General features: G+C 47.1%; 1 long non-coding RNA gene across 1 annotated transcript; it reads right to left on the reverse strand.

The window, feature by feature from the left end:
• Window positions 1-11,897: 11,897 nt before the first annotated feature.
• Window positions 11,898-20,204, reverse strand: LOC141578255 (uncharacterized). Its single transcript, XR_012508396.1, has 3 exons — window positions 20,147-20,204; window positions 17,116-17,197; window positions 11,898-12,947 (listed from the first exon to the last, which is right to left on the reverse strand). It is a non-coding gene; the product is annotated as an uncharacterized LOC141578255 (long non-coding RNA).
• Between the last annotated feature and the right edge of the window lie 3,136 nt (window positions 20,205-23,340).

Here is a 23,340-nt window from a genome sequence, read left to right on the forward strand (position 1 = left end):
AACTGTGGTGCCTTGGATATGACTGAAAGACCTGAACGGGGACCACTCTTCTCAGGTCGGTTGGGTAAATGCGGCTAAGGTCCCTGCGCGGGATGAGCGACAGGCGGGAGCCTGCTCCGGCTGTTACCGTAAGTCTCAGAGGAGCGGGGCACAACGGGAAAGGTGGCTAAGGACTGGGAGGGCCTTAGGGCGCCGCGACGTGGAGGGACTGTGCGTTCCCGGCTCAGAAGCCTTTCGGGGAGCGAGTGAGGATGCTCGCGCGCCTGAGGCTGCGAGTTTCAGAGGTGGGGTACGAGCTATCAGGGGTTTCTTTCAGTGGAGGGAGTGCAGAAGGGATGTCGGCACAGAGGACTGTGTGTCACAGGCCCAGGACTGGAGTGCGCGCACAGACTGGGCCTGGATCTGGAATCTCAGTCCTTTCTTCTTCCCTATAGGGCCATGCGAGATGCTACCCAGAGCCCCCGAACCTCCGTGTTCGGCCTGGGAGCCAGTCACCCGCCCCGTCCTGTCCCCGCAGCCCTTTTCTGCGCCTTCCTTCGCTCCCGCCCCTTGCCGCCACGGTGACAAAGCGCAGCTCTCGAACTGCTGTCTTGGTGCGCCCCCAACTGCCGACCGCGAGGCGGAAGTCGCCGCTTGTCTCAGCATCCTCTCTGGCTCTGATCCCGCGACTCTGGAGGGGGCGGCAGCCCAAATCCCCCACCCCTCCAGGGCAGCCCATTTTCTCTTGGTAGGGAGTCTCATCCCCCCTTAAACGTCCGCCTTCTAGTTAGACCCCAGGAGGAATAGGTGGCAGGTCCAGGCCTCTAGCCTTGGCTTCTAGGATTGGGTAATTAACCATGAAAGGCTGGAGGGAGCAAACAGCTCTGAAATGCTACCCTCCTCCCTCGTTTGAAAGGGGGTGCAAAACGAGGTGAGGCTTGCCTAAGGGAGGGTCTCCAAAGTGAGGCTGCCTTATCGATTCCTCCATCAGTCAATATGATCAAATCATGCCCCTAACACATTTATCAAGCCTATTTGTTGTGGCACAGCAAGCCCAGGCTTTGGAGAGCCCCTCCTTACATCCTTGTCTCCGCAGTCCTGGAGTGACTCTTTCTTGAGCCTCACGTAATTCTGAGGCCCATTTATAACAACTCTTAGGCAACAACTCTCCTCAGATTCCCTTTGACAATATTTCTTACATTGTGGTCCCTGCATCACCTGGGGCCTTAAGAAATGTAAAATGTAAATGTAAATCCCCACTCTAGGCTTGTTGAATTAGAAACTCTGGAGGGGGCCCAGCAATCTGTGTTGTAACAAGCCCTCCAAGTGATTTTGGTGCACACTCTCGTTTAAAAATTGCTGCCCTGTAGAGTCCATCACCCCATTTTCTAAGTTCCCATGATTGTCTACCATGCCTAGAACGGCTTTCTTAAAGTGTACTTATATATATATTTATAAAAATATAAAACCTCTGGTGCAGACCTTTATGCCTCTCTTACATGTATTTATTCATCCCTGTTCTTTAAACTTTGTTGTTTCCACATATCTCTTTGTGCACTAACTTATTACCTAATAGATGTCATTATCTAATTTACCTCCTCACTCATCCTCTCATTCATCTACTGCCTAAGGACATGGCTTGCTCCGTGGCAGATTGGAAACTACTCTGGAACTGCAGCAGATGAAACAGTGTGGAAAACTTGCCCTATCTAGACATATCCCTGAAAAAAAGAAATCAGAAGCCTTGAGATGTGATTGGTTTGCTGGTTCCGGAGTGGGGAAGAGCAGATCTTCCATGTCTGGGTATCCCTATCCTGCTAGAGAACAGATAGAATGGAAAGAAGGCCATGGGAGTAACAGGACACAAAGAAAGGTGAGGCATAGAAGTAGGTTTTCTATGGGCCCCCAAGGACTATGGGCAGGGACTCAGGTGGGTTCTGCCAGCTCCTCCTGCCTGCAGCCTCTTAAGCTTGAGAGATAGAAGTATTTTTCTTTTCAGATAGCTCAAGATGGTGAGTTAGGCATCTGCTGTGGCTGGTTAAAAGCAAGCAGCTTTAGTAGGACTCAAAAAGGCCAAGCCATGTAACCATAGATATAAATGCTTTTTCATTCAGTCATATTTTTCTAATATCGGACATACTCTGGATTGTTACTTAATAAGTTATATTTACAGCTAACATTATAAGTTAGGCAGCATGAGGCGAAGGTGCCATCAACAATACTAAGAATAAAGATGGCCATGAATATCTTCCTGTACTGGACACTATTGTAAATACTTTGTGTGTGTTATAGCACTTAATCCTCACAACTCCATGAGGGAAGATGGAGAAACCAAGTCAAAGAAGGATTATAATGCTTACTCAAAATCATACCTCCTGTTAGTGGCAGAGGTGAGATTTGAATCTCAGCGTGATGCCAGAGGCCAGTCTCCTACTCACTGGATTCCACCCCTACCTGTGGAAGCCAGTAGGTCAGGCTCCCCCACCCCACCCCACCCTGGGATCTCAAAGGCTTGATTTCATTTCCAAAGAAGACTAAAGCAGTTGGAGCCTGTGAAGAATACCACAGCTTCACCAAGCATTGCTACTACTGGTACGAATAACAATTAACAGTTGGGTGGACTCTCCTTGTTTAGGTAACATTTTCACACCTACTCTCCCATTTGATACAATAATTCATGTAATAGGAAGAGCAGCTATTAATATAATCCCCATTTTACAGATGAGGAAACAGGCCCAGAGAGGTTAAGTGCCTCTCCCCAAATCACTCAGCTAATGAATGGCGAACCAAGGGAACACTGTTATTCTTTTTGACTTCTTTGGCTTTGCTTCTTTATTTTTTTTTCTTTCATTCTCACTCCAGACACATGTTCATGTATCATCATATGAATTCTTGACTACTTTGTTAGTTTAGGCTACTTTGAAAGACTTCTCTTTCCAGCATTTTGTTTGCTCATCCCTAAGTCTCTAATGAGGTAGCAGAGGCTAGAGTTGTTTCCAGTTTCCAGTTGAGGAAGCCCAGATTCAGAGTTCAGAGGATTTGACCAAGGTCGCAGAGCCATAATAAGGATTGAAGTCTCAGGCATTTCATGGGCAAGAGTATGAATTTTGTAGAGAATACCACAGAATGAATGAATTATTCTTAGTCCCCACCCCATCCTTAAAGCCTAGCATACAGATAGATACTCAAAGGAAAGGCAGACAGTTGTGAAATACTACCAACAATTTACAAGCATACATAACATAATGTGCTGTTAATGCAAGTTTTTATTATAATGGACTTAAAGTTCTTTCATAACTTCCATTATTGGCAATATGTCAACTTTGGAATGTTTTCCCAATTATTCTGGAGTCAGTCTTACTGTTCTTGGAAAGAATTAGAAGAGGAAAGAAAGGTCACTTTTAAAAATAGGCATGGAAAGGGCCAAAGGAACCCAGATCCAGGATGTAACTCTGCCCTAGTCTTTAGGCACTGAGGGAAGGGTCTGCATTTTCACAAGTGGCAACAGTCAGGCCATGATTTTCATCCTAAATATGGCCCATCAGCAACTGAAGAGCCTACCTCCAAAAACTGAACAATTTTCCTCTTATTAGACTCTTCCTTTCATCACGACCCTCATCTTTTCCCAATACAGGCAATGGAAAAAGAAAAAGCCTGTGTGCTCAGGCTCTAAGCTAAAGACACGATATGAGCTCTAATCTAAGCCCCATAACAATCCTCAGAGGGAAATGTGGGTCCCCTCATTCTACAGATGAGGAAACTGAGGCATAAAGAGGTTAAGCAACTGATCTAAGGTCACACAGATAGTAACAGATAGTAAACGGGAGAGCCAGGGGAAAATCCAGGCTTGTAAATACCAAATTTTACTTTTAATAGCTATGGTCTTCTCAGCACTTACATATTATGAGAAATTGCCAATATGGTTAAGAGGGCAAGTGCTCAGATTCAAGTTAGATTCTTTGGGTTCTAATTCCAATTCTGACACTCACTGTTGGTCAAGTTCCTTAACTTCTTTAAGTCTCAGTTTCCTCATCTGTAAAATGGGGCCATATGAAGAGAAAATGAGTTAGTGCATGTATAGCACATAGAAGATTATCTAGCCAATAGTAAGCTTCAGTTAGTGTTAGCTATTGCTATTATGGTGTGTTACTTCCCTGATCGTGAGCCCAAGGGAGTTTGGTGAGTTTGTGGAATGAAAGGAAGATGTGTGAAGCACGAACTCCATGCCTGGAGCAAATATACCAGTGGGCAACCACTGATATTTAGAGCCAAAGAGACCTGGCGTTCAATACTGGCTCCACCACTAGTGGGCTTGGACAAGTCACTTAACCTTCAGGAACTTCCGTTTACTCCCCTGTAAAATGGGGGCAAACAACAGCTGCCTTGCCATCTTTGTGTAGTTATTGGCATGAAGAGAGTTCTATTGCCTATCATTTTAGCTTTTAATCTTTGGACTCATAAAGGTTTTCTTCTGCTTATTAAGGAGTATGCCTTCTGGGAGGAGCCGAATTTAAGCCATTACCTGCCCAGTCCTTAGTGACCCAACAACACTTCACTGGTGTTATGGGAGTGGGTGAGAGGAAGGCTGGGGTGCAGGCATGGAGGCGGGATTGAGGAAAGGAGGAGAACAGGACATGAGTGGGCTTCCAAGACCTCTCATTTCCTTCACATTGTCAACTGAGGTGCACCCTGCCCAGTGCCTTACAATAATGTCACTGGTTTAAAGCCACAAATACTGTAAATTGCTAAATGAGAACTATCCCTGCCTGTCTCTTTTCCATTTTGTGGGAAGAGATAAAGTTTTGGTGGTGTGGGCCTTTCTTTGGTCTCTGTGGAGGTGATAGTATGAGAAATGCAAGGAGGCCGCCACGTTGGGCACTGTTTTTGCTGGAATGTTGGGAGATGGAGGGGATACATTACAAAGATTTATCCTTTCTCCAGAGAGCTGGCTTAAAAGTACAGTCAACTTGGAAAGCAAAACAATTTGATTCCCTCTCACCAGCTTCCACTCCCAGCTTCTTATCCTTATCCCCAGCAGAAGGTTTTGGTGTTATTAGTCTTCCTGGAGGAGGTACCAGAAACCCTCAAATGATACTTTGGTTTAACTCAATCTAAATAAATATTTACTGGGGTCCTACTGTGTGCCCTACCCGATGCTATTCCCTTGGTTACAGAGTTACTGTGACAGAGACAGTCTCCCCTTCTCTCCTGATGTAAGAGCTTCCAAATGTCAGCTGTGCACATGGCCTTCAAGTCTAAAGACCATTTTCCCCTGCCTACCTTGCAAGTAGGGGTAGCACTGGGACAAAATTCTGGTCCAAGGAATGTCCCCAGAAGTGTCACGTGGCAGCTTCCAGGCACCATTCTTAAAAGACAGGAGTGTAGAAGCCCTGGCACAGATGTCTTTATCGTCCTTCTGTCCTGCTGTCTGGACATTCTGCATCTACATATGGCAGAGCAACAAGGGGGAAGAAGTCTGGGTCTCTGACATCACAGAGCACCACACCAGGAGGACCAAAAGGTGCATAAGAGAACAGGAAATGAAGGAGTCCTGTTTTCCAAATTAAAAAGAGAGAATGAGAAAACGGAGGAGGAAGAGAGGTGAAGAGAGAGAGAGAGAGAGAGAGAGAGACCTGTAAGAAAATGTAAATTTACCAAGGTTGTGGGTGGTGATAATGGTGTGTGTTTGTGTGTGTGTGTGTGTATGTGTGTGTGTGATACTTTCCACTGACAAATTATACAACATCTTTATAGAACTTAAGGCTACACTAAATCTTTTTCCAGGCAGGCAGCTAAACCAAAGAAAAAGTTGGTAGAGTACAACCAGAGACCTAATTATTTTTATGTGTACAATATGCCCCTTAAAAAAATCACTTTCCTGCACAGTGATAACATCTAAGTGAGATATTGTAGAGTGATTGTGAAGAGGGCAAATAAGACAGTTCTCTGGAGACAGAATGAAAATGAACAAACCTTTCTCAGGAGACCAGTTGAGAAAAACAGCCAACACTTCTATTTCTATTTCTGTTCTCAATTTGCTGTGAGACCTTAAGTGAGCTATTAAACATCTTGGACCTTAATAAAATGGGGTGGTAATTTCATATAGAGTGGGTATTGTTAAGCCTTCTTGATTTTAAATTCAAATTGAGCCTCTCTTGCACACACACACACACACAAATGCAGCTTTTGTAAAAAGTTGTTCATTTTCTGCTAGGGAGGTAAGAGGATATGTTTGAAGAGCTAATGCAGTTACAGATAGATATTCCATATGCTAACTTAACATAAATGCCTCAAACTTTTATATCCTTGATGGAGAAACATTAGGGTCTCTGGCCTGTTTTACGTGCTTGAGTCTTGGGTGGGAAACACTTCTAAGTAAAATAAGAAGCCATTTCAGAAGTCTTTCTCCTTTCCTTTTCCACACCAATTATCTCTAACAACACACTTTTCACCCACTGTGTTTCCCTGTACTGGCTTTAGAGTAAAGGAGCCTTCACTACTGTGGGCCCTCTGCTAGTTTAGCCAATTTTTCCTGGCTCCCCAGTAAAAACTGGGGGACAGAACTCAGAATCTTAACAGGGTTGGCTATGTGACATGGCTGTTACTTTTGCAATCTTCATCTACCCTGTACGTGGCCAGTTTGAAGGTATGGGGAAATTTCCCTGATGGCTAGAGGCACTGATTTCCAATGGGAACAGATTAGCACATTAAAGTATAATTGCTTTAGTGCTGGCCAGGTCTATTTTCAGACTGTGTATGAGGATGAGGAATAGCTGCCCACAGGTCTGTGACGTTTCTTACACAAGAAAGCTGAAAGCCCCCGAAAGCTGAAAGTAGGACACATGCCAGCCCTTGTGGATTGTCTCCATTCTATAGGTGGAAACAAGGGAAGCTTGGTTGGTCTAACCAATGACCAGGTCAGAAGCCCAAGAATCCAGGCCAGGGTCATGTGTGACATCTTTGGCCAATGACTGTGGATTTTTTTTTTTAGTGGAAGTACTCGGGATTGAACTCAGGACCTTGTGCATGCTAAGCACACACTCTACCACTGAGCTATACTCTCCCGCCCAATGACCGTATTTTATTGAGACCTCTAGGCAGCCAAGAGAATGGGCCAAGGGTCAGGGAAGTGAGCTGTAGTTCTGCCCCTGCTATTACCTGGCTTGGTGACCTTGGACAAGTCACTTCGCTCCTCTGGGCCCTGTTAGTGAATAGAGTGCCAGTCCCAGCTCTGCCACACACTGGTGACCTTGGGAAATTCACAGCATCAAGTATCAGAGGAAGCTAAAGGGATTTGTTTTTCAGGGTGTCCCCACAATGGCATTCTGTGATCCCAGCAGGGGACACACACCAATGCCTATAGGAGCAGCCTGGTATTAGCAATGAGAGAGAGGGCAAGGTCATATTAGGAAACTGAGAAGATCAGGATGGCAGATTCTCATTGCTGCCAGATATTTCATTTTCAAGTGTTTTTACATGTTGACAACTAACTTGAATTGTTATAAAGTTCTCTATTGGCTGATGACTCTAGGCCAAAAGTGTGCCACTAGGGCAGCTGGAGACTTCTGCATTCCACTGACCCAAGGAAGAGACCGACTAGGTGGGGACTTGGCAGTGAGGGGGGCAGATGCAGCATCCCCCGTGTGGAAAACGCGGCTGTGCTGGCCAAGTCTGGGCTATGCGGGCTGAGCTCCTACCCCAGCCCCAGTTTCCCCAGCGCCTCCGCAGTGTCAACCTGGGCCTATTTTCCTCTACCTGGCTCCCACCCTCGGTGGCCTTAGTCCCGGGCAGAAAAGGAGGATGTAGCGAGCAGGAACGATCCCCTCGACTGCAGGTCCCCGGCCTCCAGGGTCCAGCCAAAGCGGAGACGCGAGGGGGCCGCACGATGCTAGCCCCGCCACGGGCATGTGCGGGGTGACTCGGCGTCCGCGGGCCCGGCAATCCGGCTACTCGGGCGGCCCCGGGTCCGGCCGCGCGCACAGCCACTCCCTCCGAGAAACCCCGGGGCTCGGCTTCCGGACGGCGGCGGGGCGGGGGCCTGGGGCGGCCAGGGAATCCCCAAACAGACGCCACGTATTTCTCCGGAGGAAATTCGACCCCGGAGTAACAGAGGGCTGGGCGAGCCCATTCCTGCCGGCTTAAACGTGGATTCTCCATCTGCTGAGAAAGCCTCGGGCTCCAGGCGGCGGTGATCCGCCTCTCTGAGCTGCGGAGATCCCAGCAGACAGCGGTCCCTCTGGGTCCTCGCTCCGATCTGCCCCTGTCCCGGACACAACCCAGTGCTCCCCAACGTGCTGATTCCTTACAGCCTGTTCCCACCTGCCCTTCACGGAGGCGGAACTCCGTCAAGTTCAAATTTCAGAAGCCTATTTTCTACATAATTCAGTTTGTGCGAAAGAACTTTGAAGACAGATGACAGCAAACAAGAACACTCACCCTCACACTATTGGCGAAATGTAAAAACAAACAGATAAAATTTCTTTGGAGGCAATTGTCATATTTATGAATTTAGTTATTATTCCGTTTGTTCCCACAATCTCACTTCTTGAAATTTTTTCCTACACGATGCATTCAAAATACTTACTACCTCACTTTAGCGATGATAATAAAAAAGTGTAAATAACCCAATCATCCATCAATATATAAATAAAATGGTTTAAAAAATAAGGAATATAGATATCAAGAAGTACTCTATATAAAAGGTGTATCTTCACAGGCAAACAGGTCTAAACGTACATTAAATGAAAAAACAGTAAGTTGTAAAAAAAATACATGTGGTATGATTCCACATTTATTAAGGTGCAGAAAGAAATTATAAGGAAATTCTGCAACTCATTCAGATATGATTATAGACTTTTTATTTTATAGATGATTATATAGGAATCATATGTATATTTTATATGCACATACATCCAGAGGAATATACACCCAACTACTACATTGTTTATCTTTGGAGTGATGGTGACAGGGGATATGTGGAGCATTAACTTGCCACACTACCCATTTATTCAAAATTTGATTTCTTTTTAAATAAGCATGCTTTAGTTTTGTATTTCCCCCCCAAACACACACACAAAAACAAAGATTTTTTAAAAGTCATAGACCTTCCCCATCCCAAGACCACCAGGTTGTTATCTCTTGTCCACTTTTCTCTGATCTTTTCATTACTGTGTTAATTTTCCCTTTAGCCTCTTCTCCTCTCTGTACAGTATCCAAGAAATGTGCATTCCTTTCATTACAACTTACAAACTGCCAGTTTCATATGTTCGAATAGTATTTTTAGTCCTTTAAACCAAAATAATGAAAGAATTGAAACTATTACTTGCACTTAGTCTATTCAAATGAAAAGCTTAGGTACAGATTTCTTTTTGGCCCTTGAAAGTATTGCAGTTTCTAATCCCCATTACTTCTCAAGTTTTGTGTAGATGTGGCCTGTTTTGTCCTCTAGCAGCCCATAGTCTCTCTCGATGCAGTTATACCATGAGAGTAGATTTTTAAAATATGGTTTTTGTTTCTGTTTAATCCAGAAAGTCTTCGTACTTGATGGAGGAAATAGTATTGGAAAGTTGACCAGGATTTCCAGGGACAGGAATTGGAGTGGGCAGGGCATTTATGGTTGAAGGAGGAACACTGTGAAAGAGGCTGGGAGAGGGGAATGTGACTTGGAACATGGGCTGTGATTCTGGGATTGTTTAAATCAGTCTGAATGCTGTCCCAGAAACATGACCTCAGTTCACACTATGGGAAATAAGAATGGTCAACATGAAGAAATGAAGTGATTGTCTGGCATTTAAAAATATTCATAGAGAAAAATGGTACCCAGCGACAATAAACTGAAAGGATCCACCCCCACCGAGATGTCTGGTATGGTTCTTATTTACACACAGAACAACTTCCTATTTCTTTAGGCAAAATCTCAGAATATATCAAGATCACACACCCACACACACGCCAAGATTTTTGCTCAGATCCCTGACATCTTTCTCCTCCTTTTCATATGCATTTATAGCATCAGTGTAAAATACAGATGTTCTGGAACAAACTACCCAGGCTCTAATTCTTACTCTGCCATGGGTTAGCCATGGCTTTAGTCAAATTGTTTAACTTCTCTGTGCTTCAAGTTCACCTCAAAAGTGGATATAACACTGCCCATTTTACAATGTTATGCGGTTTAAACAAGATGATGTATACAAAGCTTTTAGAATACTAAGAATATAGCTTTAGAATATAAAGCTTTCTAGAACACTGAGTTTAATAAAAGTTAGCCACAACTATTACTTACTCTTTTACACCCCCTTAAAAAGCTTATGCTCCCTCCATTCCCCCCTGCTTAAGACACTGCCACTTCCACACTCTCCTGTTAGTTGTAGTTCCACCCCTTATTTAAAGGAGATTCTAACAATAGCTCCTTCCAATGGGAGGCAAACAATTTACTTTAGTATAAAGAACACCTAATTGGAAACCTGGATTCTCTTCTTCCTCTTCTGTGAAAATTTCTGAGTTTTTAAGATAACTTTACTGACATATATTTTATATATTATTAAACTCACCCATTTCAGGTGTATAATTCAATGATTTTTAGTAATTTTCCAAGTGGTGCAGCCATCACAATAAATCAGTTTTAGAACATTTTCATCCCTTCCCTCCCAGATCCTCCCTGACTTTCTACAGTTAATCTTTTTTAATCTTTCTTCCCATCTCCAGCTTGAGGCAACCACTAATCTACTTTCTGTCTCTAAAATTTACCTTTTCTGGATATTTTAAATGGATGGAATCATACAATAGCTAGTCTCTGATGTCTGACTTCTTTCACTTAACATAATTTTTTTAGGTTCATCCATGATCTAACATATGCTAATGGTTCAATACTTTGTTTTATCACCTTTAAAATTAGGATGAGTGCTACCATATCTATGAGAATTACATTATATAACAGTATTGATATTATATAATTAAAGCTGTTATTACATCTACATTATTCTAGGCACTAGGCTGTTTTGTTTGCATCATGAAACTGAAACTTCACAACAGCCTTGTGAGCTATCTAGGTGATATTATCATATCCATTTTTGAGTTGAGCAAACAAGTTTAGAATTGTGAGCAGACTTACCCAAGGTCACAAATCAAGTAGGTGGCAGAATGGAGACATAAATCTAAGTCTGTGTCTGACTCCAGAGTTAAAGCCAGAATCACCTTACACTTCAAAATTAACATGGGGTCTTTGCATTTTGTACCCTTCTATCATCACAAAAACAAAATCCAAGGATGTATTCAATTAACTTCACCAAATAGATGGAGAAATGGCCAGTGCTTTGTCAATTGTAAGTCACCCCTCATATGTCAGGATTTTTTACTCCATCATATTCTCCATACCTGATGCTGACCTGTTCTGAGAACATTTAGCTCCCTTGGACAAAAGGACTCAGTTCCACTGGATTAGGATTTCTGATCTTTAAAGACATTGCCCTGGGCACTGTCCTTGTGCATCCCCAGACAGCTAGGAGTGTGGGGAAGCTAACATTTTACCCGTCATCCTGTCTAACAGGAAATGAGCACGTAGCAGGAAGAGACTCTTTAAGATCCATGCCTGCTACTGTTAACAATTTTTATATTGGAACTCATGACAGTATACCATAACATTGGGGATGGACTGTTTCAATATTGGTCCATCTACCACCCTGTGGTACTAGAGGGGACTGTTTAGTAGGGAGATTCTGCTTGCACAGGCAGAAACACTCTTGTTTAAAGACTTCTAAAGAAAACTCCAGTTGTTGTTTAAAGTAGTAGAACACTTTGAGGTTTTATGAGTCTCAAGCTAGAGACATTCACCTTAAGACATATGTTATGGTTATGAATGGACTAATATTTGTTGTAATAATAATAAATACTACAAGCCATGCTTCAAATCCATCCTACTATTTCTGAGATACACCCAAACCACCCTTATTAGTTGCAGAAGGAAGTGTCCTCAGAATAGAAGCCAAGCCCCTCATTCAACCAAGAAAGCCCAGAGATCACAGGAGATGCCTAGGTGTTCTGGGGTTATGACAAACCAAGTCTTCCAGTCTCTTGGAAATATCCAGGAGAAGCAGGTATTCAAATAAATCCCACCCTGGCTCAACAGCATGTCACTTTGTTAATGATAGCACTTTATTGGCTGTGTGCAGTGCCCTTTCACAGCATCATTTACTTGTCAAATGAAAATAATTGTTGGTGTTTGATGTCAAGACAGTGGCTCCCCTTGGGGAATAGGGAGGTGTTCTGCTTCTTGATCTCTTGATGGTTACACAGATGCTTTGTGGTATTTTGTTGATCTCATGATTTATGCACTTTTTCGTACTTAGTATTTCAATATAATTTATCCAAAAAGGCAGAAATAAAAACTATCTTAGAATGAAAAGAGCTCAGCATAGTGCCTGTCATATAGTAGGTAGACATTACATTGAATAAAGGATCTCATTTGATCCTATCACGTGGGGTAAGCAAAGCGTGGAGTGTTGATACTGTTGTCATTATTAACCTTTCTTCCCAGGCGAGAAGACGTTCCATGAGTTTGGCTCCGTCACGCAGTTGGTTAAGCCGCAGAGCCGGGAGCCTTGGTTCCTGTCCCGGAGCCGGAAGAGGGTAGATCACTGCCCCATTTCGATTTCGTGCCGCGCCGGCCGTCCTGCCGCAGCCCTGGGCGAGGCAGCGGGAGGAACCCGGGAGGCCGGAAGCGGCTCTCCCGCCCGCAGCCCGGAGCGAGCCCCGAGGACACGGCCCGGCTGGGCATAAGGAGGCCTCATCGTGCTCGGCCCGGCCCGCGCGGTCTCCGCCGGCTCCGAGGCCCGGACTACCCCGGACTTCGCCTTCTCGCGGCCGCTCGCCGGGCCCGCCGTCCTCCCAGCCGCTTCCGTCTGTCCGCCTGTGCCTTCGCGGCCTCCACGCCCTGGTCCCCTTCTCCGAACGACGGTGCCGTCTGACCCGCCCTGGGGAGAAAACAAAAAACAGGAAACAAACAATTTCCCAGCACGATTGGATATCATCCATAGGATATGATGGTGGCTGGGGGAGAAATACAGAAATGGAAGAACAATGCAGCATTTTTTTATGCAAACCACAACCAACCACCTTCAACTTGGACTCCCCCGACCTGGACTTAATTGCACCAGCCCACCTATGGATCCGCTCAGAATGGCTGAGAGTTGGGGCTTCAGAGTCACACAGATCCTGGCCTTCGCCACCCAGCCCTGGAAACTTGCACTGACCCTCTGCCTCAGTTTCCTCCTCTGTAAAATTGGAATAACAATCCTGTCCAACTCATAAGGGTGTTAAATGAGATATCCTGTAAGATACTTCCTTTACCCTTCCCTACCTTTAGCCAAACTGTCTTTCTGCTTGTTCCTAACTTTCCTCTTGCATCTCCACCAGAGACAACCACCCCCACCCCACCTGCCTGGGTCAGAGACACCCTCTAGGCCCCCAGACAAGCACCCCAGCCTCCTTGCTGCCTACCCCAACCAGCCCCCTCAACTCCCACACCTCTTAGCACACTATATGTACTACTCCATCCCTGGGTTCTTATCTCAGCAGTCAGTGTGATCATCATTTATGAAGCTGGGTCACCCCATCTTTCTCTTACACACAAACACAAGCACATGCTATGCACTGTTCAGGCTGCTTGAGGTTAAGTACCACCTTGCTAGTTCTGAATGCCAAGCAGTGCCTAGCACAGAGCCTTGCTGACTCAATAAATGTCTGTTCCAGGGCTGTGGATAGAGAAGGCCTGCTCCACCTCCAGCCTCCCCCTCCCAACCCCCACCCAGAAACCCCCTCCCCCTTTCCCTGCAGCTGGTGTTGCTAAAAGACTAAGCCTCCACCCCCTCCCCCCAACTCAGAAGCCATATTCACCCTAGCCGTGGTGACAGGTTGATGACTCCTATAACAGGCCCCTTTCCTCCTCTGGGGGGTTCCTGCCGGCATGGAGACTGGTGGAGGGGCCACCAGCAGGGCCGGAAACCTGGGGAGAACGTCTCTGGCTGCCACTGATTTCTGTTCCTAGAATTGATGTTTTTCTACAATTACAACCTTCCCTCCTTCATTACGTCTCCTGTGTTCCTGAGGCAGTAAATACCAGGGATATGCATTACATTTCCCATAACTTACTTTCAATGATCAGAAAAGCTTCTATTAATAACCTGCTGTTGACAGGGAATCTGGCTCTGAAGTTCAGAGTGAGGTTTCCAAAGTAGTGGTTACCTGCTTAGCACAGAGATGCCCACTTCCCTAACTCTGTCCTCTGGGCAGCAGATGAGCAGTTGAAAACATGGCCCCTGGACCCAGTGCCTGTTCAATCCTGGCTTTGCCCCTTACTAGCCAGATGATCTTGGGCTAGTTACTGATCCTGTCTGTATTTCTGTCTCTCTATCCGTGAGGTGAAAATGATGACAATATTAATTCCTAGAGTTGTTAAGAAGATTAAATGAGTTGATATTTGTACAGCGATTAGCACTCTGTAAGCACTCAATCAGGGATTTTTGTCAAATACCCAAAGCTTAATATATCTGAGGACCCTGACTCCGAAGGGTACCTAGCTAGCCCTAAATGGTTATAACCTGTTCTGGAGGACAGACTGAGGATGACTGTGGTAAAAATATATATAGGAGTCACCCAGCTTAACCCTGGTCTTATTATTGATATTTAAGCCTAACAGAACTGTCCTTGTGAATTATCCAGTTTCTCTCAATCTTTACTTTCCTTCATTTGTGTTATATGTGGACACGTTCTGGAAGGAAAACAAGAAAGAGAGAGGGAAAGGAAGAAAGGAAGGAAGTAAGGGAGGGGAGAGAGGGAGGGAAGGAGGAAGACTAGAGGGAGAGAGGGGAGGGGAAGGGAGGGAGGAAGGATCAGGTTGAGATGGCTGGATTGTGGTAAAATTCTCATTTTTAAAATAATTTTCCATCAGCATTGGAATCATAATACCAAATGTTCAATAAATGATGCCAAACTCATTCTTCCCTGGACCTTACAGTTTCTAGAAAACCCAGATCAGAAGAGGTTGCTCAGAGTCAGGTTGGCTGGGTCACTGGAGCCAGGAATGGGCTGCAGAGCTATAAGGCCCCTTACTGGATGAGCATCTGCCCACCAGCAGCATAAGAGAGACTGACTGTCACCTCCACACTTGCAAACAGTCTCCCCACTCCCTGACACCATCAACAGCATCGGCTTCACAAAAGCTCAATCATTTCCCACTTCAAGGCCAGGTATGCCAAGGAAAGAGCTTTCTTTTACCCAAGGTTGCCTGAAAAGGTGAAGCCTGGATCCCCTCCCCCAGCATCTAAACACATACACACACACACACACACACACACACACACACATTTAGCCTAGATTCAGTGTGCCTAAAGGTTTGGGTTATATGTCGTAAGAGCTACATGCTTGTTCAAAGCCTTCATGAAATTGTTGCAGTGGAGGTTCAAGGCAGCCCTGAGAAGGTGTTCATGACTGGGCTGGCCAGAAGGCCAAAGAAGAAGAAGGAATCCTCCATCCTGCTCCCCTGGCTCTCTGGAACCCTACAAAGATCATTTCAAGCAAAGCACTCCACTTTTTTTTCCCCAGAAATGCCTGCTTCACAAAGGCCTAAACTGGTACTTCCCCACAGGGGGCGATTATGGCCCCCAGGGGACATTTGGCAGTGTCTGGAGACATTTTTGATTCTCACGACTCGGGTAGGGGCTACTGGCGTCTGATGGATAAAGGCCAGAGATGCTGCTAAACATCTTACAGTACACAGGACATCCTCCACAGCAAAGAAAATTCCTGTGCCAAATGTCAATAGTGCCTAGATAGAGAGATCCTGACTTAAACCCAACTCCCACTGCCTTGGACGAAGTAATCCCTCAGAACTCCTCCAGCTTCTTAAGCAGAGAGCAAATTGGAGCATGGGGTGGGGGTGGCGGGGTAGCCCAAGAGAATCCTTTCTCAGGCCCCACACTAAGAATGGGGAGGTCCCAGCAGACTCCTTCCTCCTTCTGCTTTGCCTCCAGAACACAAAATCCTGGCATCTGAAAAGATTAAATAAAACCCACGATTCCCAGCCCCTCAGGCTGCATAACCCTGCCCCTCATCTCTTATTTCCCTCCTGCACCCCCTCACTCTAGGAGCACAGTTGGAAATTCAACTTGCAATCTTTACTGTCCAGCCCTCAAAGGCTCAGCCTGCTTCCTCTCCCAGGGACAAAGTCTCCTCAACGTCCTGCCTCCCTTTGAGATGAGCCCCCCAACCCTGCCTCTTTCACCAACTGTAAGTTTTTCTTCCCCACCTCCCTCTACCCCGCCTTCTCTCTCTAATTAAACCACGTCCAGGGTGTTGGGAGGGAAGGGGAAAGCATTCTGAAGACTTCCGTGCTGCAGGTTCTGGGGGCCTCCAGCCTCACATTTTTGTGAGGTGCCAGCCACGCTGTGGTCATTAAACCCCACGGTGGTGGGGGGATTTTCTTGTTGCTATTAACCTGGGAGCCAGCTACATCTTGTTTATCAGACTTGTTTTAATTCAGCTTGGTCAGGTTCCAAGTGTTGAGGTGGAGATTAAAGGCAACTGAAGAATCCAATTAGCTGCCCAGTCTTCTTTAAGCCAAAAAATCAGGTCACAAACTAGATCAAAGTGAAATTATTTCTCGACAGCTCTCTTCATTAAGGGGAGGGTGGGAGCTCACACTGCTAAGCTGGGCTCATTACAGGGATTGGCATTTTAAATACAGTATCTCCCCCAAATTACATGTTTCAGAGGTCGCAGGGAGAAACCGAGATTATCTTATGTGAAGTCTCTATTTGGCTAATGGAAAACAGAAAGCTGAAGAATGAGCATATAACTTCTAGGAAAGGACTTAAACAAGGCCCCAATTTTCCTGGGCCGGAAAACCAAATCTGGAAACTGGAATTGGCAACAATCACTCCCAGCCAGAGAATTCCTCCCCCCGGGAATCTACAGAGCTGAGAAATTTAAGTTTTCCAGGTGGCCCTGTTCACCCATTTTCCTGAGAGCCCACCCCTTTCCCTGGCTGGGTACAACTCCAAGGGAGGCCCCCTGGCAGCCCAGCACAGCCCAGCCTTCCCCTGGCCCCAGGACCCAGGCAGCCTTTAGAGAGAAACCACTCACCATTTCTGGATTCTGGGTCCCAGGCTGAGTCATTTCCAGCAGCAAGAGTCTCCCCTTGGGCCTTTCTGTGTCTCTGTGGGCTCTTTTTAGGGGGTTGGAAAACAGAGGAGGAGGTGAGCTAGGAAGGCCCTGATCAGATTCACTTCCCATAGGGAGGATCAAATATTGGATTGCTGTGAGGGCGTTCAGAAACCCTCAATTCTATGTGAGACAAAGAGACAGAAAAATTACATTCAAGAGAGCAGTAACAGGACACATGCCCTCCTTCCTCTGTTGAGCACTAATTTTGAACTAAGTTAAGAAATCAACAGAAACAGTGGCTTTTTTTTTTTTTTCTTTCCCTGTCCTCCTCTGCTTGCAAAATACTGCTTAGTATCTCAGGCAACCAGGAACCTGTGGGTTAGAAGATGGCCTTCCAGGCCACAAAGCTCCTGGGACACTGTGAATGTGGTTAAGTTGTGTGGTTTTTGGGGGGGGAGGTGGGTGGAGGACTTCAGATTGTAGCCACTTCTGGGGTCTCTGAAATCTGAATCACTAGTGAGACCCTTTCCCAAAATTCCCAGTCTCTCCTTCTCATCCAAGTAGGACCTGGGAGCAAAGCCACTGTACCCAGAGGCCTAACCCCCTTGAGTGGGGTAAAGATGGGAGAGAGAAAGGGAGACAGGGAAGAAGAACAATAGGAGGGAATCTGAAAGATTTGGTCTGTGCCTTCTGCCAGGGTCTTGCTGTGCCCAAATTTCTAGCTGCTGCTTAACTAACCAACTCCCTTCTCCAGGTGTGGGGGTCTTGGCAACTTCATTACTTGGAGGCATCCAAGGCATGGAGTTTACTTTGGAGCCGCAGCTACCCAGGACCTAGGCTTTCCCTCTCCCTTTCTTCTCCCTCAGCCAGAGCCTGAACCCTCAAGGCAGAGGCTGGGAGATCAATTCTTAGGGAACCTCTCCCAACATTAGTAGATCTGAGGCCCCCAGACCCCCGAGTCCACACAACCACAGCCGAAAGGGACTCTCCCTGGATGTTGCATTTGCAGCAGGAACAAATAGTGTCTGGTGGGTTTTGTTTTTCTTCTCTGTGTGAGTATTTCCCTTCCGGGGATTATGTCATCCTCCCGGATCCTTCCACACCCTCCTGCCTATTCGCCATGCCCTGGGGCAGAGGGCAACAGCGCTGCCAGGCCTCAGATCGCTGGATCCCACACTGATTTTCTTACGTGCCTCACAACACTAAATGAACGCCCATTTTTTATTTGTTTTCTTTTGTTTTAAATCAGCGGCGTAAAATGAGCTTCAAAATCTGGTCGGTTGTTCCCTAAAAAGAAATGAGAGGACAGAGGCCCGCGGTGGAATTTTGCACTACAGGGAGCCCGGACCCAGTGATTCCTGTAGGGGAGTCTGCTGGCCTCCAGCAGAAAGGAGCTTCCCGCGGCCGCCCCGCCGAGGCCGCGCTCAAGGGGTTTCGCGTCTGGAGATCACAGAGCCAGAGGCTCACCCAGCCTGGCACTCCGGCCGATCGCCACGACATTGTTTTTGTCCTAAAAGCCGAAGCTGAAATAGAAACCTGGGGAGACTGGGAGAAATCTGGGGCTGCTGTTAGCACTCAAACGTACGCCTTTGTTCCTCAGGGGGCCGGTCCCCGTCCTGGACTGCTGTCCCTGAACTGGTCACTCTCACTCAGTTGGCGGAGCCGCTGCCCGAATATGGGGACCGAGGTGTACATGTGGTACGGTGGGAGGTGCCAGCGCAAAACCCTACAAGGTCCCGGAGAGCCCCTGGCGCCGCACGCCATGCCTCGGCCCGGTGGGGATGGGGGGCGCGGACGTGCCAGCCCGGAAGGTGGAGGCGGATGTCTCCATCCCAGCTGTTCTCTTGGCCCCGCAACACTCGGGACCTAAAATAGCCAGTTCACCCCAGGTCAGCCTTGTGAGGGCCGACGTCTCACCCCTCTCCAGCAAGGGCTCTCCAGCCCAGGGCCTCGGCCCAGCGGTCGCATTTCCACTCGGAGCCGCTTCACAGTAGTTGCGAGCTGCAGGAGCGCGGCCTGATCAAGACATACGGAGGGTGCGGAGGAGACCCGAACAGCCAGGAAGAGCGTGAGGGTTCGCCCCTGCCCAAGCTGGGGGCTGTCGGCGGCCGCCAGGGCTCCGGGCCACCAGCCCAGCCGCCTCCGGCTGTCAGGCCCGCGTGCCAGGCCCGGCTCCGAGGGCCGCGGGCTCCACGCATCCGCGCGGGCCGCTCCGGGCGCTCCGGGCCGGAGCCTTCTCTCTCGCGCGCCCCTGAACCTGGCACAGACACTGCCCAATAACTTCGAACAATACGGGAGAGAAAAAAAAAAAAAAAAAAAGAGAGAGAGACAGAAAAGAAAAAGGAAAAGAAAGAAAGAAGGAAAGAAAGAAACCAGTTTGCCGCATAAACCTACAAGTCACTCTCCAAGTTTTCCTGGCTTCTCGTAAAGGTGTCCCGGGCTGTTTACAGTAAGAGCAGAACAATGTTTGCGACTGTACGACATAATTATCTCCAGACTTGCCTCTCCCCCGCTCCCAGCTAGGGTTTTCACCAGCGAAAGCGGCTAATGCATTTGCACACATTAAACATCTTGAACGCATAATTACAGGCTGCAGACAAGCTGAACAATAAAATATCTCGGCTCGATATTTTTGGAAGCCTTTTGCGACTGTGCCTGGAATAAATAACAACTGCTTTCTATGTCCTGAGCCATCTAACTGCTGCCACCATAATTTCAGAAAACTCCCTCTCTACCCGCCTCTAGTACTTTGAGAAAAGATGCGAGGAGTGGGAGGTGGGTACAGGCAGGAGGGTGTAGCCTCCTGGAGGGGTCTCCGGGCCTCAAGCTCCGCTTCAGGGTGCGTTTGGGCAGAGGTGACTGGTTCTGAGCCTCAGAGGCCTCCTTCCTCATCAGAGGGATGTAAGCAGGGTCAACTAGGCCTCTCAGCCTCTGGGCACTGCCCTCCACCAACCTCTGCCTACTTAAAGGCTAAAGAATTTGAAGAAAGAGCAAATTGTCATGTTCCCACCTCACAGCCGTAAAGGGCATCTTTAGACTGGGCTGGTTCCTGCTACCTGAGAAATCTGCTGGAAAAGAAAGAGCTCCCTATTGAAGCAGCAAGATTGGGAGAAGGAAGCTGGGAGTGGTTATTTTCTCCCACGGAGGCCTGGGACGCTCTAGCTTCCCTTGAGTCTTAGTTGCCATGTCTGTAAAATGGAGATGATTATAATAACCTCGGGACCTACTTCACAGGTTGTTAGGAGGAAGCACTTAATTTTTTTTTATTGCCATATAACTTATATATATAGCAAAGCATAAAAATCTTAAGCACCCAGCTCACTGAATTTTTATATGTGTATACACTTGTGTAACTACTACCCAGATCAAGATATAGAACATTACGAACCCCTAAAAGGGTCCGCGAAGAAGCACTTTTAAAACTAACTTTAGTCAATGATAATATTGTCACTAACTCAAGAAGTCAACACCCCAGTCAAGTATGTGGAGCTTCTTGATCCTTAGGGAAAAAAATTGAAAAACCAAATATACGCATAAAGAATATTTACTATTCACACCATGGCTAGGGGATGTGAGAATCTCTAAACTGAAGGAGCATGGGGGTGGGGTGGAGCCTTGTCTATAAACCCTCAGACACTCAGAAATTTGGGGAAAATTGAAGATAAGGCTTTAATTCATTTTGACACAATGGAGTTCTCCTGATGCTGTGAACAGCTGGGATTCTGTATAGTGAGTTGGCATGTTCATTTCTAGGTGAGGGCAAGCCTAGCAGAGAAAGGCCTCAGAACCCCTCCCAAGGGATGGGAATCTGAGTGGATGCCTATAGGACTGAAATCTGAGCTTTGGGGTGCCTTATTTCAAAGTGTCCCCTGAATCCAAATCTGGATTGATGTGTGAAGGGAATGTTTGGCCATGAGATAAACGGGGCACCCTATTTCCTGAAAAGTGTAACCCCACTAGCTAACACAGGAAATTGGTGCAAATTACAAACAATACAAAAGAATTGATAGCAAAAAGTGAATTCTCCCTCCAACCCTCCGACCTCAGTTCTCTCCAGAGGAAGCCACTGTTATTAACGGCCTGACTATCCTTCCAGCCCTTGTTACACACCCCCTCTTTTAAACCACACTGGTAGCCCTCAATATACATGCTGCCCTGGCCCTGGAATTTTTTTTCTAAGTAACTGTCCAAGACAATTCTCTATGATGCATGTATTGGTTCAGAAAGTTATGTTCAGCACTGGTGACTCAACCCAGCTGAAAATCAAGCTAACTTTGTGTGGCCTTGCTTGAGGGAAGGGCTGCCACAGCCTGGGTTCTAGATCCTGACCAACCTCTAAAGGGCTTGGCAACCTTCAAAACTATCAACTAACTTGTCTGCACCATTCATCATTACCAGCAACCCCCCATCTCTCCTTGAGTGACCAGAACCACACTGGGGGAGATAATCAAGGCACTGACCATGACTTTGGACCTACAACTATTCTCTAGAGTCAGGGGAAATTGGAATTGCCTCTTAGAATTTTTAACTATTCTGTCTAGTAGCTATAAAAACTGTGCTCCAGTCGTTAGCCCACCCTGGGTGTCTGCCTCCGATCTTATTTCCTCAGTCCTCTTTGGAGCTCAATGGGATGGCCCTGGTGCTGGCCCCCACCCAGGCCTGAACAGAGGCAGGAGGGCACAGTGGGGGCCTCAGCCCCAGACCTTGAACCCCGCAGTGTCTGCCAGGAGATGTCGGAGGAAACGCGTTTACCACCTGGGCGACCTTGACTGCAGCCGATTAAAGTTTAATCCGAGGTGTGTACTCAGCCTTGCCATGTTATTTAAACACATCAAAGGTCATAAAAAGATTCCAATGGCGTGAGCGGGTCCGACGCGGGCCCGCAGGGAGCCGGCGTTTAATTCTGATGGATTTCCATTGCCAGGATTTGGAGCATGGGGCGGGGCAGGGGCCATAAGAAAGAAAGAAAAAGGTCTGCTTTCCCAAGGGAACTCCAGACTTCAAAAAGCGGCAGGGGAAACCGAGTCTCCGGCACCGGGAAGAGACAGCGCCCTTCAATTCCAATTAACTGGGAAGACATCTAGTGGGAAGAGGTCGCAACTGCAGCAGTGCCTTGCGAGCATCCCCACGTCAGCCTGCCGCTAAACTGCGTGGGAATGGGAGGGCCGAAAAGAAAACACCCTTTCTCCCTGGCCACCTCCTTGAAGGACGCGACTGTCTCAAAGTTCTCTTGTCCAGGGTTTTACTCAGGGCCAAGGTGCTATTTCCACTTCGGAGAGGAAAGGTCCAGTTCTCATTGGTTTCCTCTCTCCAGATTGGGATCCTGGTCAGCCAACTGAGGGCATATGGGGCCCAGGATCCCCAGATTCCCATTCAATTCTTCCTGGGGGTTCCTGAACCCAGAGCCAGTGGAGTCCGGGAGCAACATATGTGGGTTCTCCTCCAGGGTCCTGAGTGACTCTGGGGACCAACAGATCATCACAGAATTCAGGTGGGCCAAATGCCCAGAAGGCCATCCCACCCAGTGGTCTGCTTTGAGCTCTTGCCACCTGTGGGCTGACATTGGCCAGGTGCACTGCAGAGCTGTAGGAGTCCAGCTTCCCAGGGTGCACAGGTGGTGTTTTCACTGCATCTCTGTCATAGAGACATCTGACCTTGCCCTGTCTGCTTCCTCTTGCCCAGACTGCCTAATTTCTATGGAGGACTGGGCATGTTTCATGACCTTGGGAGAAGAAGCCTTACTATGGTATGCTATCTCTTACATTATTAGCTCTCCCAGCCTCACCAGAGCCTCTTCCTAACCTGGAAGCAGGGAAAAAGATAGGTGGATCCTGTTTGGACCTCCCCATCTGCCTCAAAGATGCCAATTAGAGCTTCTCTCTTGGCCAGCTTCACCTGTTTAAAGCAGAGTCCTCCCCTCAGGCTCTCCTGGCTGACCACTTTGGCTAAAACTAAATTTTCCCTCTTGTCACATTGACTGTGGCACTATATCATCTTAGAATTGTCAGGGAGGAAGAGCGGCACCAGGGTGACTTCTGATGATACAAATGGCCAAGGGATGTGTATGTGCTATATTTCGATGTGTGAATGAATCCCAGGACTTCGAGGATACATGACTGGGCCCCCCAATAGTGGGCCTGCAGCTCCACTGATTTCCAGGCCCTCTTGGGTAGGGACTGCAGGGGACAGTGATGACTGCTGAAA

Source organism: Camelus bactrianus, chromosome 7 (genome assembly GCF_048773025.1).
Source record: "Camelus bactrianus isolate YW-2024 breed Bactrian camel chromosome 7, ASM4877302v1, whole genome shotgun sequence".
Classification (NCBI taxonomy): Eukaryota; Metazoa; Chordata; class Mammalia; order Artiodactyla; family Camelidae; genus Camelus; species Camelus bactrianus.